Here is a 20,174-nt window from a genome sequence, read left to right as displayed (position 1 = left end):
AGTTCGTCTGCTGTTTGCCCGTGCTCCCTTTGCTACTCGTAGCTTCCTCTGTTCTTTGCCCTCAATTACTTCCAGTCCCTGTTCTCTGCCTTTCTCTCTCCTCTTTTCCTGCGTTTCACCCTTCCTCTGCTAGTCTCTTCCCCCTCGCCTTTCCTCCCGTTCCTCCCGTCTCCCGTTGTTTCTTCTGCTTCCTCTTTGCTCGCCTGTTTATCTTCCCTTTTCTCTTCCCTCATGCTTCCCCCTTTTGCTCGGACTTCCCGTGTACCAACCCAGCCTGTCTTTGGATTGCTCAGCCTTCTCCCTGTGTTTTGTTGAGGCTCCCTTGATTCCTGATCCTCGCCAGTCCCTGGACTGCATCTTATTTTCCCGGTACTGTGTTTTCAGTCCTAGCCGCGACTTCCTCAGCTGTTTACCTTACCATGGTATACTCACGTGGTCTTCACCTCCTCAATATCTGTACACTGCCGTTCTGGACCGCAGTCCACTTCACGCGGAACATCCTCGAGAACTGCCGGATCCCAATCCTTCAACCTACACTGTGAGGACTTCCTTGGGGTTTTTTGTGCCAGTGGCTTTTTGCCCGCACTTCGGTGGAGGATAGCCACAGTTTACCTATAAGGTTACACTGTGGCGTCCATCCACGGCCGCCCCTATCTACACAAAAAAAAGGAAAGGACCAGACCCAAAGGAAGAAAGAAGTCGGCACTCTGGTGGAAAAACAGAGGTGAGGAGGGAGAAACAGAGTCTTCCGTGGAGGAAGAAGACATTACAGCCTATCCTGACACATGTGCTGAAGGAGGTGAACTCTAATGAAGGGCCAGCAGAGAATGTTGAGGGTGGTGGCAATGGAACAGGGCCAGGAGGACTCCCTACGCACTAAGAATAAGATGCCTGGGGGCAGGAAATATAAGAAGCACAACACTCCACCGCAAGCGAAACCATGAACCCCCCAGGGTATAAAGACAGGGAGTGATGTATATGCACGTCCTGGGTGGCCTGAATTGAAACGTGCTGGGAGAAACCGGGGGCAAGGGGTGTGTTAACTGAGATGGATGGCAAGGCTCTAGTCGCTCTTGGTGGCCCATCACAAGGTGGGCATCTCAGAAGGAAGGAGGTGGCCCTTGGGTCAGGGGGAATGGAGGGAGGGGACAAGGATGAGGGTCGGGGACAGGGGCTGGGGCGAGCGGGGGTGAGTGAAGCAGATGGGTGGGCTATGAAAGCTCCCAAGTGTGGGCTCATGAACCAAATGGAAGTTTCACAGGTTAAGGGGGTGGGAGGGGTGGTAGTGAGGTAGGGATTGTTGGGGAACAGTTTTTGAGCAGTTGAGTTACCACACTTTTATGGGAATAGAGGGGTCGGGACATTAGACTGAAAATCAGAATGGTGCACGTTGATAGTGGAGGCCGGGCTGATGCACTTAGGGTAGGGACCCTGAATTCGCAATCTCTGAAGGGTAGGGAGTTTCGCAACCAGCAATTGGATATTCTAATGGTTCAGGAGATAAGGTTGATGAGGGGGGAGGAAAGGCGCATACCAGGGGCTCAGGGACTCTGGGCCTCGGGACCCATCAAGAAGGGTGGAGTGGGCATCCTCCTTGGACGTAAAAGTAGGCTGGGAGAACCAGAGGTGTGGAAGAAGGCGGATGGAGTAGCGTTGGTGGTCTCAAGGACCCTGGAGGGAGTACAGGTGACCCTAGCAACTGTATTTTGCCCAAACACCGGTCAGTTCCAGTTCTTTCAAGAGGTCATGGGAGGAATACTCAGCCGAGCAGTGGGTCTATTAATGCAAGGAGAGGACTTTAACATGTGGGCCGACAGAGCTATGGATCACAGTGGCGGGGATGGCCAGCTGGCGGGGGGAGCACAGGTTGGGAAGGGCTTCCTTAGATACATGAATGACCAGGGCCTGGTCGATGTGTGGAGAGAGCTGCATCCTCCAGCCAGAATTGATAATTGGTTCATACAACACCTACATTGGCAAAGGGCCGTAAGAAGCGAGCTAAACCTCATTAGCTGGTCCGACCACTACATGGTTGGCATGGGCATCTCATTGAGGGGCCTCAGAACAAGGTAATCCCTCTGACGCTGCACTGACATGCTACTAAAGGACACTGTTTTTGCTGAGGAAATGAAAGCAGCGATAGAGGAATACTTCAGCCTCAACGATACTGGGGAGGTGGAACTCGGGACTTTTTGGGAGGTGGGCAAGGCCACATGGAGAGGTCTCCTGATACGAGAAGGAGCCGCCAAGAAAAGTGTGAGGACCCACAGAGTAGAGATGCTCAGGACTGAGATCCATGAATTGGAGGCTGGGGGAACTGGGCAGGGGGACAAAGGATGAGGATAAACTATAACTAGCGAGGGAAAAACAGAGGGATTTGAAGGAACTAGAGATGGGAAAGGTGGTTTCAGGCCTGCAGTCCCTCAGACTGCGATATTACGAGAAAGGTGATAAGGCAGATGCTCTGCTGGCAGCTAAAATACGGGGACAGAGAACCAACCGGTGAGTGACTGTGGTTGAGGACTCAGGAGGGTCCCTGCACTCCACCATGAGGGAAATCTTGCAGGAATTCACCATGTTCTACAAACAGTTGTTTGGGGAAGGAAATGAGGTTGAGGATGTAGCGCTGGAGAGGTATCTTTGTGGTATGCACCTGACAACCCTATGTGACAGTGAAGTCGAGGACCTGGAGACACTGATTACCCAGGAAGAGGTGCTCAGGGCGATTAGTGGGCTAAAACTTGGGAAGGCCCCTGGGGACCACCGGTACAAGGCAGTGTTCCACAGGGCGTTCTCAGGCACTCTAGCCCGGCACATGACCAGGCTTTTCAATAACATCCTTACACAGGTATGGTACCCCCGTCGTTTTGTAGAGCACTAATAACAGTTATACCTAAGGTAGGGATGGACCCCAAGTGCTGTAAATTGTATCACCCCATATCCCTTCTCAATGTGAATGCCAAAATCTTCACCAGGGTGTTGGTCACAAGGATGGAGGGGTCATGCCAAAATCGGTCCACTCTGACCAAGTAGGATTCATACGGGGAAGACAGGGAACTGCCACAGTGTGCAAAATGATCCACCTGATGGAGATTGCAGCAAGCGAAGAGGGCAATCCAGTATTGGTCACCGTCAATGCTGAGAAAAAGTTCGACCGGGTCAACTGGGATTTCCTCTATGGAGTCATGTGTAAATATGGGTTTGGAGAAAGGGTCCCGAAAGGAATACAGGAGCTTTACTCAGCCCCAATGGCACAGATGTCCCTTCTCCGCACTCTTATTTGCTTTTTCAACTGAACCACTAGCCAAATGACTGCAGAAGACCCCCCAAGTAGAAGGAATCAAGGTGGGGAGAGGGATTTCAAGGTCGGGCTCTACCAGACAACGTCATGCTGCACCTGGTAGATCCAATGAGCTCAACCCCGGCGGCCTTAGAAATAATTGAAGAGTATGGGACCTTCTTGGGCGTCAAGGTGAACAGGGAAAAGTCAGTCATGTTTCCCTTTGCAGAGGATGACCGGAGGGATGTAGAGGTTCTCTGGCCCTTGGGATTAGAAATCCAACCAGAGAGGATACAGTATCTTGGGGTTACAATTGTTAGACCTGGGCAAGGTCTGGGGGAGGCAAATTAACTGCCCTCTTTCACTGGCTATTTAATGACATGACAAGCTGGGGTAAGAGGCAGCTCTCATGGATGGGGAGGCTAAATTCATTGAAGATTAACCTTATCCTGAGAATACTGTATTTCTTTCAAATGTTGCCCATAAGAACCCCAGAGGCCCTCCTGAGAGAGGCCAAGGCCCGGATGGTGAGGTTCCTCTGGCAAGGCTACAAACCGAGGGTTGGATACAATACCCTGATCCTACCCAAATATGAGGGGGGAGTCGGGTTCCCAGACCTGACGCTATATTACAAAGCGGCACAAATGAGGGCTATGGTACCACAAATGTGAGAGGACCCGGAAAAACAGTGGATTTACCTTGAAAACGACCACATGCACCCGGCCATGGTAGGGGAATTGCTCTGGGTCACAAGGGGGTGACTCCCGAGGAGAATCAGAGTGCTCCCATTTCTTGGGGTTTGTTGGGAGGTTTGGGGCAAGGGCATGGGAGGGCGAGGAATTACCACATCTCCCACTGATGAGTCACATTTGGGCCCCCTTAGTACGAGATCAGATTCCGGAACCAGAGAGATATCAGAAGTGGTTTGAGGCTGGTCTATCCAGGATTGGGCAACTATGGAAGTAAGGGAGGTTCATAGGGCTGTAGGTGTTGGAGGCCAGCTCAGGTCGCGGAAGGCTGTAGGTGCTCCTCTAGCTCCCTTTGAAAGGGGTCTTTATAGCAGAACGCTGGAGAGACAAGATCCAAAGAGATCTCACGCCTGTAGAGAAGGTGCTAGAAGGACACACAGAGATTAAGGGTTTCATTTCTTTGCTTCATAGAGCACTGATTGAAACGTGGGGGAAGCAGTGGAGGGACTCTGGCAGAGGTGGGAAAGGGACCTGGGTCTGGACTTGAACGCACATCTTTGGCAGTTCATGTGTAGGAGGGCATTTAAAAACATCAATAGATTGGGCCTCATTTCGACTCAGGCGTTAAGGGGTTTACGGCGCCGTAAACGGCGCCGACCCTTAACGCCTGATTACAAGGTTGCCTTTGCGGGATGGCTGTTTAACGCCTGCTTTTTGCAGGCGTTAAAAGCCATGCCGCAAAGGGACCTTGGCGATAATTACGGCACCGTAATTTACGGTGCCGTAATTATCGCCTTTCCCCATTCCCATTATGCCCTATGGGGCAAAAATGGGAATGGGGAAGGGGCCATTGGTGAATGGGGAGTTACCGCCCCACTCACCTTGGAATGGGGCGGTAATTCCGCCATCCACCATGGCGGAATTGCAACCTTAGCGGCATGGACCATGGTGCTAAGAGCACCATGGTCCTCCGCCAAGGTTGTAATGAGGGCCATTGTCAGTTTAAAATTCATGGTGTGAAATTACTACATCAGTGGCAATGCGACCCGGTACAACTCTTCAAGATGTTCTCTACAGTGAGCCCCCTGTGCTTGCATGGATGCAGGGATAGAGCGAACTATTGGCATATGTGGTGGAGATGCCCAAAAGTCCAGGTATATTGGGCTGAGGACCTGGGATGACAAGACTATGGGGTTCATTACAATTTTGCAAGTATCCAACCAGTAATTCTATCGGGATTCCAGCAAACTGCTCCTACCATTTCTGCCGCATGATATCCTGGAATTACGGGGATAGTACTGGCGGTGGAAAGGGTGGTAAATCCCCATTCCACTGAGTCCCGAAAGACTCCATGGAGGGGAATGTCATACTTACCTGCTAATTCTGCCATTTCTTTGATGGTAGGGGCCTGATTTACCTCCAGGGGCTGTGTTATGACAGGGGTAGGCCCAAGAGAACCAACATAGGCCAGGGGCACTAGCATGAAAATACCACTACAGCCACATATTGGCATTTTAGACCATTTTATACCAAGTATACCAAGTATACCTGCACATGTCAGGTCTAGTAATCCTATGCCAAACAAAGCACCATATTCTCCGCTTTTGCCATAATACAGTATGCCACGAGTTGTGTATACTGTCATCTTATATCTGTTTCAGCGTTAGAGTGTAAGTAAAATCAAAATATGCAAGTTACAGTTTTATTCATCCAATTGCGTCTATCATCTATCAAGTGCATCCTCAAATATTCAGTCATGCCTCCTAATGTCAGTTAATGCTTCATGCTCCTATTATGGTCACCTTATGTAATGAGAGCTTCGCATGGCTAATTGTTGCAATCATATGTGAAATGCACCCCCACGTGCACCAGTATATTTAATGTCCTTTATAAATGGCATAAGGTACCATATGCGCAACCTCACGTGTAATTGATTCCATCATGTTCCAAGCTCAGCCTCAAATGATCCATAAATACCTCATAGTTCCTTATATTCATGGTATCTTTACCATCAGTGACGTGCTGTCACAAATGACCCAGAAATTACAATGAAAATCTCATGCAAAAGCTTTATCCCTTGTTATAATATGCAGCCACACGCCCAGTTGCTGGTGTCATATGCCAAATGCAGCATGAAATGCAAACAAAATACCACTAAATTCCTTGCACGCACTTTACTATCAAATGTTTTGGCCTATGCCTCCCAAAATCCTGCACAATTGACTGCGCTGTATAAAGGTAATGGGATATGTAGTCCAAAACATAAGGAGAGCCAAATGTGGCAGTCCAGTGCAACAGGTGATGTGCCGAATCACCACGCAGTGGGAGTTTCCAAGCATGTTGGGGCAACTTACAAAGATTTGCAAAGGAGCAAATCAGCAACGTATGTGAGCATCACTGATTTGATCCTGCTAACTTGCACCTGATTCACAAAACAAACCTAAACTGGAGCAAATCTGGCTATGCCTGTAACATCTTTGAGTAAACATGAGTCACAAAGATTTCCTCATGTCATAAATGTTCTAGGCATCTCCAGAAGTGCTCCAGTGTTAGGCTTTTTGAATCAGTTGTAAGGTCACAGGAGCAAATCAGAGATGACAAACGGCATCTCTGATTTACTCCAGTGCATAACTTTGCAAGTTGGGTCCCTTTTGGTAAATTGTGCGTTTGCATGTTTCTTGTGTGAATTTCCCTAAGTTTGTTTTATTTGAATTCCACTTTCATTTCGTGGCATACCTCTCCCATCCACGTCTCTCTCTGTGTCACTCGTTTGCCTTTTCTCTCTGTCCATTGTTCTCTATTCAAAACAAGATTTTGGCTGAGTGTCCTGCAATTGAAATTCAAGAATGGTGCACCGTGCGAAGTAGGGTAACATTTGGCCTCATTACAAGTATGCCGGTAAATCCCTGTTGTTACCTTGATGCCGGTCCCACTGATTCCGGCACTCCATAGCGCCGGAATGCGTGCATTCTGGCATGCTGGAAACAGTGAAACCGGCATCACAGTAAAACTGGGTAAAAGGCCATATGCCGGAAGCACCACCACCCAGGGTTCGGGAGGCCCCCATTTCCGGCATGACCATGCCATTCGCAGCAGTGCCGGGAATAGCGGCACCGCAGAAACACAGTGGCATGAAATTACATGATGGCCAGAACAGGAAACTGGCCGGGGGCCATCATCAAAATCACAATCCACTGCAATCCAAGGGTACCAGCAGCCATCCACCCCTCTTGACTCCAGAAATCAATCCCTCAGCATGGCATCTTGCATCCCGGAGACCCGGCAGTGCAAGCCATGCTTCACGGAGGCGGAGCTGCACTGAGGCCCTCATTTCGACCCTGGCGGTAGGTAATGGACATTACTGGCATGGCGCAACTAACGTGTCCGTGCTGGCCTGAAAAGCAGTAAATTACGACCTCTCGGGCACAAGCATTGCGCCATGCCGGTAATGTAATCTGCGCCTTGCCGTTAACTGCCCAAAAACGTCACCTACCAGCATTGTATGCCGTGCAAGCTGCACCACCGCCACTCTACCCACCGATATTAGCGATCAACGCAAATAGCGGTGACCGCTATTAGCGGTGACCGTAAAGAAGCAGATCCGGAAGTTACGCCATCACACCGCAAAGGGAAAGAGCACGGCGGCCATCTTTAAAAACACAATCCATTGCAATCCTCCACAACCAGTGCACATCTGACCCCTTCACCCACATCCACCCATCGTCAGAATGCCGAAAGTTGTCAAAAAATCTTGCGATCGGCTGCGGCCAGAGCGCTTCAGTAGGGAAGAGCTCACCATGTTGGCGGAAACCCTACAGGAAAACGCGGACACCGTATTCTCCACTGAAATGACCAGACCGGCAATAGCACGGAAGAAGGCCATATTGGACCTAGTCGCACAGCGGGTCAGTGCAGTAGGAAGAACACCCCGCACCACAAAACAGTGCTGGAAAAGGTGGGACGACCTCCGGTTTCGTGTAAGGAGCATACTGTCTGCCAACAGAAACCTGGGCATGGCAACTGGTGGAGGAGCAGACTCACCAATTAAAATGGAGCCGTGGGAGGAGATATGTGCCACAACCATTGGCATCGAGAACATCGAGGGGGTCGGTGAAATGGAGAGAGGAGCCCCGACATCAGGTGACGCAGGTAGGTGCCTCAAATTAAGCCATGCTAAATTTCCTGAAGTCCAGTTTCATGGGAAGCACAATGTTGCCTAATAGGGTTAACGCAACACGTCAGTAGAAGACTGCCAACAGGCATCATTGATCTACACCCTGTACACATGCAGTATGCCCACTCTCACTGTAGGCACCCACATTCCTGCTTGCTTCTCCCACCCAAAAGGGAGACAACCTGTATGTCACTGCCTCCAAAGTGCACCATCTAGTCATCAAAATCATGGCAGTCATCACAATGCCTGCTCAATTTCCGCAGACCCATCAATAACACTTTCCCTCCTTTGCTCCACCACAGGCTCCCATTCGGACCCAGGCGAGGACGAGACTGGCACCACACCTGCCAAGAAGGCCAGGCCTGAGGCAACACCACACCAACCCTCCACCTCTGCTGGACCAAAAAAAAACCCACAGCAGCCAAAGTCGACTGCCACAACACAGGCCACGGCAACGATAAGCACCAAGGCAAGCAGCATGGTACCACCAGCAACAGACATTCAACAACTGGTGGCCACTGAAGGGACTGTGTCTGCAGGAAGCAGTACGATTGGGGAGACTGCTGCCATTGCAGCTTGCTCTGATAGTGATGTGGGGAATGGTGAGGATGTAATAGAATGTCCCCCCACTGGCCACCTGCATTCCCCCTACCTGTCCCCATGTAGCCTGCATGCTGATAACACACAGGGGCTATCCCCTGATAACTCATGGCCAGCCACTCCATGCGCAATGGAAGGTGTGGAGGAGGGGAGTAGCCCAATGAACGCGCCAATGGCATCATCCAATGCCCAAAAATACCAACAGTCGCTGGACCAAATATTAACAAGGCAACACCAACTGTCCTCACTCCTCACTCAGCATGTGGCTGATTGTGGAGGTGAAAGTGCTGAAATGCAAAAATGTGCTGAGACTGTGAAGGCAGCTATACAATCCTCCACCAAGGACATCTGTGCCGAACTTGCCGCGGTGCGGCACGTGCTCTCGGAGCTTGTACAGACAATGAGGGACATGCGTCCTAGTGAGCAGCCGAGTACCTCCTCCGCTGCCAGTTCTGCCCCAAGCAGCCCCGTCCGCAGGTCGGCCAGGAACCTGCGCAGTACAGGCAGGGGTGCCCCTGGGGCCGGCAGAGGGGGCTGCCAATAGAGGCCACCCAGTGGATCAATTCCATATTAGGCACTTCAACACAGGCATCCACGCACTTTTGCGGGGAGTTGAGGGGGGAGGGGGGAGTGGATGTGTTGGGGAGTTGAGGGGGGAGGGGGAGTGGGTGTGTTTGGGAGTTGAGGGGGGAGGGGGGAGTGGGTGTGTTAATTGAATTCACATTTACAATACAATTTTTGCTTGATCACAAATCACATGTGTGGATATTGCTCATTGCGTATGTGTGATTTATTGGTGAACAGTCCACAGTGTGCAGATCCCAGACACACACAGTGCCCCAATTGCCATCTCCATGTGACACCCCCATCCATGTGTGCTAGAAACATTGGTTGATCAGAGTCCGACACATGTCACGCCCCTCCTGTGCATCGCTGCCTCCCTGAGGTGCTGCCCCATCCCCACCCTCCTCATCCTCATCGTCAGGTGGTTGCAGTTCAGCGTGAGGGGGCAGGGGCACATTCCGTCTGATGCACATATTGTGTAGCATGACACATGCCATGACAATTTTTGCCACCTTCTCATGGCGGTACAGGAGTGCCCCACCAGACCAGCTGAGGCAGCGAAACCGTGCCTTCAATAGGCCAAATGCCTGCTCAATCACCACACGGGTTTGTGTATGTGCATGATTGAAGTCCTCCTCGTGCTGGTTCTGTGGGTTCCGGACTGGTGTAAGGAGCCACCTCTTCAGGGGATAGCCTGCATCACCTGTATGTGGGCAACAATGTATGTGTCAGTCATGACATCAAATCTCAAATCATGACATGCCACCATGGCATGCATTCAACTGCTACTTTGTACCACTTTTACATGCACAAATGGATTCACACTATGTGACCGGTATATGTGTATTCCTCTCATGAACTGTTTTGCATGCCATCAACCAATGTATGCAGGGGGATCAAGTGCCTTGTGAGTGCCCATCCACTGTGTCCGTTCATGGTGCTTGTTTTGGTGACCTGGCAGGTGTCCTGTGATATCAACGCTCTCATCATGGCAACATTGCTGTCAGCCTCATGATGAACCCACTGAGCACTACTAATGTTGATAGGCACATTTTTGGGGCCTCGGTGTCTGTGTAGTGGTGTATTGATGTTTTTGTCCGTCATGTGCCTCCTTTGCGCGCAGTTATGGGGGAATGGCCTTTCAGTTGATGGTGTTTGGTGCTGTGTATTGGCTAAAGTCATTGCATGTAGGTGCATTTCGTTGAGGTCAATGTGGTCCGAATCGGTACAATGGACTTGCAGATGGTTGTGTCATGGTTGGGACACACCTTCATTCACATGGTAGGGCTGCATACATCGGGCATTATGTGTACAGGTGTCAGTTGACGTTTGGGCTGCTTTAGGGTATGAGCTGGCTCCATTGCCTCTGCTACTCGCAGCCAGGTAGAGTATGTATCATTCCCCCCCCACTTTCAGCCAGGTAAAGTATGCATCAATTCCCACCCCCCCTTTCAGCCAGGTAAAGTATGCAACATCCCCCCCCTTTCAGCCAGGTAAAGTATGCATCATCCCCCCCCCCTTTCAGCCAGGTAAAGTATGCATTGGTAGGTCAATCACCTACCCACTTCACATTTCCATGGCCATGACATGAGACTCACCGAGTAGCCAGGATCTTGGCCCTGCATGTCGCTCCATGTAGCATGGTATTGTGGAGTTACGCAGGACCATTGAATCATGGGTTGATCCGGGGAATCGGGCACAACAATGTGTGATGATCCTGTTGGAGTCACAAACCATTTGCACGTTGATTGAGTGAAATAGTTTACGGTTGCGGTACACTACCTCCATGGCATGTGGGACCACCAATTCCACATGGGTGCAGTCGATGGCACCAATGCAACCAGGTATGCCGGCTAGTGCATGGAAACCCACTTTGGTGTTTGCAATCTCCTGGGCAGACTGTGGTAAGGAAATGTGGTCGTCTGTGTGCTTGAGGAGGGCATCGAGCACTTGGATCGGTGTACGTGAGAATAATGGTTGTGTAATGCCATGCAAGTGCCCCACTGTGTGCTGGTAGGTGCCTGTGGCCAGGAAGTGGAGCATGGACACTACCTTCAGTAGGGGGGATGGGGGAGAGTGTTTCTATCATGCTGACGAAGTCGTTGTGTATCATGTCAACGATGGTGGTGATGGAGTCCCGGTCCAAACGGTACAAGGTATGGATCTGCTCAGTGGTGAGGTTGAATGGACTGGCTCGGATGCGTGGGATTGGGGGCTGCCTGCGTGGTGGCACTGGCTGTGGTGGTGGGGCTTGCTGGCCCTGCCTTGCCCTCCTTCTCCTCCTGCGTCTCCTCTGTGCTGCCTGTTGTTGTTGTTGTTGTAGTTGTAGCACTTGCATTGCAATCAGGTCCTCCAGCCCCAACATTGCTAGTCGTATTGGAATCATTGTGGAGTGTGACTGGGTGTGGGAAGGGGTGGGGTGTGCTCTTTTTGTACTTGGTGAGTATGTATTGCCTCCACCTGTGCTGATTCTGTGCACCTGTGGCAGCTGGGAACACTGCACATGGCCATTTACGGTTGGTTCGCGATGGCGGAATTAGCACCATGGCGGTAAGGTACTTTACGGCCTTCGCGATGGCGTTATGAGCATGTCCGCTTGGTTTGTGATTTGCCTACCTTTGCGCGATGCCGGTACTTACGGCGTGGAAGGTCGCGTGCGCGCGAGCTTGGTGCTGTTAGCGGCACCGTTAACTACGATGCCGCTAATAGCACTTTCACGTATCATGATCGGACCTAGCGGTAAACGATGCCGGTAATCATTTACCGGCATCGTTTTTCACTTACCGCCGGGGTCGTAATGAGGGCCTGAGTATTTACAGGCATAGTTGTAATTAGGCACCGTGTGTGCCATCTCTATGCCCAGCAGCTGAAACCCCCCAGCCTCAGAGTGTTGACAGAAGTTGACACTCCCATGTGAAATGGAAAGACCCCTCAGATCGCAGCATCCCTGTGTGTTCTAGCTGCAATGCCACCTAAGCTGGAACATGTGGGAGCTGAATCTGGACAATGAAAGCTGAACAGGAAACATGCAGAACAGTCCGAAAGATACTGTATGACGTGTCTATAAACTTTAAAGAATGCAAGTGCTTCTTAGAATGCACGGTGCCCGATGAAAATATACATCCCGTTGTGAGACAGTGTATTCTGCAAGTAGTAGTTCAAAACACTTTAATTTTACACACATGATATAAGAAAATAAACTTATTTTGAACTTACCTCGTCAGTGACTGAAGTGAACTTCTCAGGATGCAGCTGTTTCTGTTCTATAACCCAGGGTGGGGCAATGACACTAACGCATGCGGCAGCGAAGTATTTGTATTAGTTTGGTCGGCCCTCTGGCACTGGCATGTCGTTTGCATAGCAAACAACTGTAAATCTTGCAACACCTAAGGGAAAGAAAGGCGTGAGCTCCACTTTACCTGAGAGAAAAAAATATGAAAAAGGTGCCTGTGATGTCGGGCCCAGACAGAGCTCGCCCTTTTTCATTTTCTTTTCTTTTAGGTAACCTGGAGCTCATGCCTTTGATTGCTTACACTGCCTCTGCAATACTTTTCCAGGGGTCGCAGAGGGAGTGCCAGGGGTTGCAAGGAAGACATCAGGGACCACAGCTGCTACCCCTGGCGACCACCAAATGATGTCCATGCATCCCACAAACAGGAAAATGCGCCTAGCCACCTACTTCAAACCATAAATGAATGCCAATTGCACCTCTCCTCATATTTCGCCTTCCTTTGGCCATTTATTTTGGTCCCCTATTCCTGCTGCCACAACTGCCTACCCTTGAAGGCTATCGCTGGGCCTTTTGATTAAAATAGCAAAAACAAATGCAAATGTATTGTCCTTTCACTGCACTATAAATGCCCAACCCTATATTCTGGCAAGTAAAACATGTATCACAATGTTTAAGCATGATTAGTTTCACAGAGACATGCATCATGGGAGGTCGATGGATATGAGCAGGGCGCGCTTTTGTCCCCTCTCTTTGTCAATGTGGTGCTCGCTGATATTAAATGTCATGGCTCCCTACTCTCCCAGGTGGGAAATTGACAGGCTGCCTGCTGTTCACTTAGCCGCCAAGTCTGCCATGGGGTGTTGCCTGGTTTGTCTGCGCCTAGAAATGGGCCCAACTAGTGGTACGCTGCAGCCGCTGAACTCCTGTAAGGAGGTGTGCAATATAATGGACAATTGTGCTGCCTTTGACCGTTTGCCTTCCCTGCACCGTTTATAGTGCCTTCAAAGATGGTGTAATTAAGCAGAATTTAACGAGCAATAGTTTATGACAAACTGCTGCCAGTTCTTTAATCTTTCATACCTGTATGTGTTGCTCTTGTGGTAAAGTAATGGCATTTTGTAGCATGGACCTGGATACCCCGATGCTGGGGCTCAGGTGAATGTAGAAGGAAACGATGTTCCTTTAAAGTATTCTGTGTGTGGCAATCAATGTAAATGCACTGGTCGCTCTCGGCGGAGTGGTCGAGGCGGGACTGGTCATGTTGTCCAATCTGTCCCTTCACTTCCCTGAGCTGGTGAAAAACACTAGTAGTGGGCAGTGTGTGAAGCACCAAGCCCTTCTCACCAAAATCACTATGTGCTTTTAACAGGGACCGTAACAGCAGTTATCAGCTGGGTAGTCTGCTATACCTTAAATGAGCAGGGCTAATATACTTGTATACATACAGAACAAACATTTCTCAGAGGAGCTGCCATTTGTTCTTGATGGGCAGTACTGATTGTCTCGGTAGGTTTGCTATATTTAACTTTCAAGTGAAGTACAATAATAAAAAAGCTCTGAGTGAATAAATCCTGATGTTATCTTGAGCAGAGCTATGTGTGAGCTGTGAATATTATCAAGCGCTTCCTCTGAATGAGTGCCTGCACTTCTTACACGGGCAGCATTTCTCAACAAAACGGACATATTTCAAATTGGCACAGTGCCATTGCTATTCAGCAGACACGCTTTTATTTCACCAGCACTTTGCTGAAGGGTTATCACACTTGTAATGTAATTTACTAGCCTTTTCTCCAGTAGGACTGCCATGCCTTTCATTGGAGAAGTACCTACATTTCATAAAGGAGCTCCTAAATTTGTAATTGCTCAGTACCATCAGAAACTGAAAGGCCGAAATGGGTCATTACAAGTTTGCCGGTCCGGAATTAACGTGCCGGTAATTCTGTTTACCAGCACGTTTCTGGACCAGCAAACGACACGTTTTCCAGGGGTGTGGTTAGAATTACCTCCAGCCGAGAGCTGGAGGTAATTCCGCCACCCCACCAGCAACAATTGTAAGGCATACCAGCAAATCCCCCCATGGAGTCATATGAGATTTGCCACCCTTACCAGCAGTAATCTGCCTGTAATTCTGACAGACCAAGTGCCAGTAATGGTAATTCCGTCTGCCACCCCCATGACTCACAAGAATCCAACGCTTCCACAGCCCAAAATTCTTTTCAGATAAACGAACCTGTCTACACATCTAATGGTTCCTCACAGGAGGATCCCTGAGGACACTTGTGTGTCAGAGTATATCATAATGCAATTCCTCCTTACATGACACTGGCGCAGTCACAGTCCTATCAGTCATCCCTATGTATCATCCTGTAGGGGAATGTAGCTCAGTTTGTTAATGTACCTGCTTGAGCGATCTTTGCCTAATCTGCAGATCCCAGCATCCAGCTGTGGTAAAATAAGGCAGTGGGTTAATGTGTCTGTAGGGGAATATGTGTTTTAATCTACTGTTCGCACATTTAATTTCCAGCAAAGTGGATTTCGCCTTCACCGGGGCTAAAATACTTTTCTTGCTACAGTACCCAGTTTCTGGGAGAGCTTGCATACTTTAATTGGGAATGTAATTCAGTTTATTTTTTGTTTTTAAATAGCGAACACAGTAGCCTCAATGATGCTTTAGACATCTGAAGATGCGCTTCTCATAGGAGCAGAGGGAAATATGAGCATTTCTCAGCATGGCTGCTATACTTACTCTGACAGTATTTGACATTTGTATTTGTCATTAGTCAACAGGATTGCAAGTACATGATAGTTTTTAGTTTGGCCTCTGTTCTTGTAATTGAACAACACATAACTTCTTAGCAAGACCAGTATATATTTGACAGGCAGTGCTGCTACTTCTAAGTGCTGGCCACTTTTAATAGGCAAGTACCGGGACTTGCCATCAAAACTGCATTTTACTGGCACTTTCTATCTCCCAGCAGAGATGCCAATATTTGAATGGGTATTGTGCGTGACCACTGCTCCCACCCTCTGGATCAGATGCACTGCTTGATTGATTGATTGATAAAGTTATAGAGCGCACGTTCGCCCAGGGGCATCCTGGCGCTGCACAGAGTATAATCAAAGGCTCATACGCTCAATCAGGCCCAAGCAAAAAGAAACATCTTCGGTAGCTGACGAAAGGACAGATGGTCCGCCATAGCCCGAAGGTGAAGTGGAAGTGAATTCCAAGATTCGGCGTCAACAACTGAAAAAGCACACCCTGCAACCCAGGAAGGCCGCACTTGAGGAACAGAGATGGTACATGACTTAAGGGAGCGGAGTGGTAAATTGGGGACATAGGGGCGGAACTAGCACTGCAAATATTCAGCCCTCTTGCCATAAAAGTCCCGTTGCACAATGCAGAGATTTAAACTGTTCCCTCTCGGCCCCAGGAAGCCAATAAAGCTGCCGCAGGGCTGGGGAGATGGAAGTACGATAGGGAGTCGAACTACCAATCTGGCTCTATGGTCGAAGTGGGGCGGGAGCGGTTGTGTGCACTGCTCCTCTACTTTTTTTAATTTAGTTTTACTGTTCCTATAATTTTATTCCAAAAAAAAAAAAGTTCCGGAAATGTTTCGTTTTAAAATAAAAGTGTACAAAGAAGTTGGAGCTTGCTCTTTCTGTGCACTGCAATGAACGTTCCGTTAAAGAGCAGTCGCATGTCTTTTGGGGTTTGTATTGTGTGTAGGAGGGGGCATGGTGATGGGGTTTGCAGGGAGCGGGGCACATTCAGCGTCAGGGGGCAGGGGCACATTCCGTCTGATGCACATATTGTGTAGCATGACACATGCCATGACGATTTTTGCCACCTTCTCATGGCGGTACAGGAGTGCCCCACCAGACCTGCTGAGGCAGCGAAACCGTGCCTTCAATAGGCCAAATGCCTGCTCAATCACCACAAGGGTTTGTGAATGTGCACGATTGAAGTCCTCCTCGTGCTGGTTCTGTGGGTTCCGGACTGGTGTAAGGAGCCACCTCTTCAGGGGATAGCCTGCATCACCTGCATGTGGGCAACAATGTATGTGTCAGTCATGACATCAAATCTCAAATCATGACGTGCCACCATGGCATGCATTCAACTGTTACTTTGTACCACTTTTACATGCACAAATGGATTCACACTATGTGACCGGTATATGTGTATTCCTCTCATGGACTGTTTTGCATGCCATCAACCAATGTATGCAGGGGGATCAAGTGCCTTGTGAGTGCCCATCCACTGTGTCCGTTCATGGTGTTTGTTTTGGTGACCTGTCAGGTGTCCTGTGGTATCAACGCTCTCATCTTGGCAACATTGCTGTCAGCCTCTTGATGACCCCACTGAGCACTACTAATGTTGATAGGCACATTTTTGGGGCCTCGGTGTCTGTGTAGTGGTGTATTGATGTTTTTGTCCGTCATGTGCCTCCTTTGCGCGCAGTTATGGGGGAATGGCCTTTCAGTTGATGGTGTTTGGTGCCGTGTATTGGCTAAAGTCATTGCATGTAGGTGCATTTCGTTGAGGTCAATGTGGTCCGAATCGGTACAATGCACTTGCAGATGGTTGTGTCATGGTTGGGACAAACCTTCATTCACATGGTAGGGCTGCTTACATCGGGCATTATGTGTACAGGTGTCAGTTGACGTTTGGGCTGCTTTAGGGTATGAGCTGGCTCCATTGCCTCTGCTACTCGCAGCCAGGTAGAGTATGTATCATTCCCACCCCCACTTTCAGCCAGGTAAAGTATGCATCAATTCCCACCCCCCCCCTTTCAGCCAGGTAAAGTATGCATCATCCCCCCCTTTCAGCCAGGTAAAGTATGCATTATTCCCCCCCCCTTTCAGCCAGGTAAAGTATGCATTGGTAGGTCAATCACCTACCCACTTCACATTTCCATGGCCATGACATGAGACTCACCGAGTAGCCAGGATCTTGGCCCTGCATGTCGCTCCATGTAGCATGGTATTGTGGAGTTACGCAGGACCATTGAATCATGGGTTGATCCGGGGAATCGGGCACAACAATGTGTGATGATCCTGTTGGAGTCACAAACCATTTGCACGTTGATTGAGTGAAATAGTTTACGGTTGCGGTACGCTACCTCCATGGCATGTGGGACCACCAATTCCACATGGGTGGAGTCGATGGCACCAATGCAACCAGGTATGCCGGCTAGTGCATGGAAACCCACTTTGGTGTTTGCAATCTCCTGGGCAGACCGTGGTAAGGAAATGTGGTCGTCTATGTGCTTGAGGAGGGCATCGAGCACTTGGATCAGTGTACTTGAGAATAATGGTTGTGAAATGCCATGCAAGTGCCCCACTGTGTGCTGGTAGGTGCCTGTGGCCAGGAAGTGGAGCACGGACACTACCCTCAGTAGGAGGAGATGGGGGTGAGTGTTTCTATCATGCTGACGAAGTCGTTGTGTATCATGTCAACGATGGTGGTGATGGAGTCCCGGTCCAAACGGTACAAGGTATGGATCTGCTCAGTGGTGAGGTTGAATGGACTGGCTCGGACGCGTGGGATTGGGGGCTGCCTGCGTGGTGGCACTGGCTGTGGTGGTGGGGCTTGCTGGCCCTGCCTTGCCCTCCTTCTCCTTCTGCGTCTCCTCTGTGCTGCCTGTTGTTGTTGTTGTAGTTGTAGCACTTGCATTGCAATCAGGTCCTCCAGCCCCAACATTGCTAGTCGTATTGGAATCATTGTGGAGTGTGACTGGGTGTGGGAAGGGGTGGGGTGTGCTCTTTTTGTACTTAGTGAGTCTGTATTGCCTCCACCTGTGCTGATTCTGTGCACCTGTGGCAGCTGGGAACACTGCACATGGCCATTTACGGTTGGTTCTCAATGGCGGAACTAGCACCATGACGGTAAGGTACTTTACGGCCTTCGCGATGGCCTTAAGAGCATGTCCGCTTGGTTTGTGATTTGCCTACCTTTGCGCGATGCCGGTACTTACGGCGTGGAAGGTCGCGTGCGCGCGAGCTTGGTGCTGTTAGCGGCACCGTTAAGTACGATGCCGCTAATAGCACTTTCACGTGTCATGATCGGACCTAGCGGTAAACGATGCCAGTAATCATTTACCGGCATCGTTTTTCACTTACCGCCGGGGTCGTAATGAGGGCCTGAGTATTTACAGGCATACTTGTAATGAGGCACCGTGTGTGCCATCTCTATGCCCAGCAGCTGAAACCCCCCAGCCTCAGAGTGTTGACAGAAGTTGACACTCCCATGAGGAATGGAAAGACCCCTCAGATCGCAGCATCGCTGTGTGTTCTAGCTGCAATGCCACCTGCGCTGGAACATGTGGGAGCTGAATCTGGACAATGAAAGCTGAACAGGAAACATGCAGAACAGTCCGAAAGATACTGTATGACGTTTCTATAAACTTTAAAGAATGCAAGTGCTTCTTAGAATGCACGGTGCCCGATGAAAATATACATCCCGCTGTGTTTGAATATCCACGTGAATGACATCCAGATTTTAGATGGAAGGCTTTAAGAAAACCTTTGTATTCTGCAAGTAGAAGTTCAAAACACATACATTTTATACACATGATATAAGAAAAGAAACGTATTTAACTTACCTTGGTCGGTGACTGGAGTGAACTTCTCAGGATGCAGCTGTTTCTGTTCTATAACCCAGGGTGGGGCAATGACACTAACGCATGCGGCAGCGAAGTGTTTTTATTAGTTTGGTCGGCCCTCTGGCACTGGCATGTCGTTTGCATAGCAAACAACTGTACATCTTGCAACACCTAAGGGAAAGAAAGGCGTGAGCTCCACTTTACCTAACAGAAAAAAATATGAAAAAGGTGCCTGTGATGTCGGGCCCAGACAGAGCTCGCCCCTTTTTCATTTTCTTTTCTTTTAGGTAACCTGGAGCTCATGCCTTTGATTGCTTACACTGCCTCTGCAATACTTTTCCAGGGGTCGCAGAGGGAGTGCCAGGGGTTGCAAGGAAGACATCAGGGACCACAGCTGCTACCCCTGGCGACCACCAAATGACGTCCATGCATCCCACAAACAGGAAAATGCGCCTAGCCACCTACTTCAAACCATAAATGAATGCCAATTGCACCTCTCCTCATATTTCGCCTTCCTTTGGCCATTTATTTTGGTCCCCTATTCCTGCTGCCACAACTGCCTACCCTTGAAGGCTATCGCTGGGCCTTTTGATTAAAATAGCAAAAACAAATGCAAATAAATTGTCCTTTCACTGCACTATAAATGCCCAACCCTATATTCTGGCAAGTAAAAAATGTATCACAATGTTTAAGCATGATTAGTTTCACAGAGACATGCATCATGGGAGGTCTATGGATATGAGCAGGGCGCGCTTTTGTCCCCTCTCTTTGTCAATGTGGTGCTCGCTGATATTAAATGTCATGGCTCCCTACTCTCCCAGGTGGGAAATTGACAGGCTGCCTGTTGTTCACTTTGCCGCCAAGTCTGCCATGGGGTGTTGCCTGGTTTGTCTGCGCCTAGAAATGGGCCTAACTAGTGGTACGCAGCAGCCACTGACCTCCTGCAAGGAGGTCTGCAATATAATGGACAATTGTGCTGCCTTTGACCGTTTGCCTTCCCTGCACCGTTTATAGTGCCTTCAAAGATGGTGTA

The 20,174-nt window shown here is 49.4% G+C and overlaps 1 protein-coding gene across 2 annotated transcripts in view; it reads right to left on the bottom strand.

Moving 5' to 3' along the window:
- LOC138488704 (putative methyltransferase DDB_G0268948) overlaps positions 1–19,224 on the bottom strand; it is a 504,586-nt gene extending 485,362 nt beyond the window's left edge. Inside the window, exon 1 of one of the 2 annotated variants that reach the window (XM_069615945.1) lies at positions 19,142–19,224. The gene's annotated coding sequence lies outside the window, so the exon portion shown is untranslated. The remainder of the gene's footprint in view (positions 1–19,141) is intronic. The other variant, XM_069615946.1, reaches the window with a different exon arrangement.
- Positions 19,225–20,174: the final 950 nt, after the last annotated feature.

Source organism: Ambystoma mexicanum, chromosome 9, assembly GCF_040938575.1.
Source record: "Ambystoma mexicanum isolate Mex_15411 chromosome 9, UKY_AmexF1_1, whole genome shotgun sequence".
In the NCBI taxonomy this organism is placed as follows: Eukaryota; Metazoa; Chordata; class Amphibia; order Caudata; family Ambystomatidae; genus Ambystoma; species Ambystoma mexicanum.
Note: the sequence above shows the minus strand (reverse complement) of the source record. Positions and strands in the feature narration are given on the sequence as shown.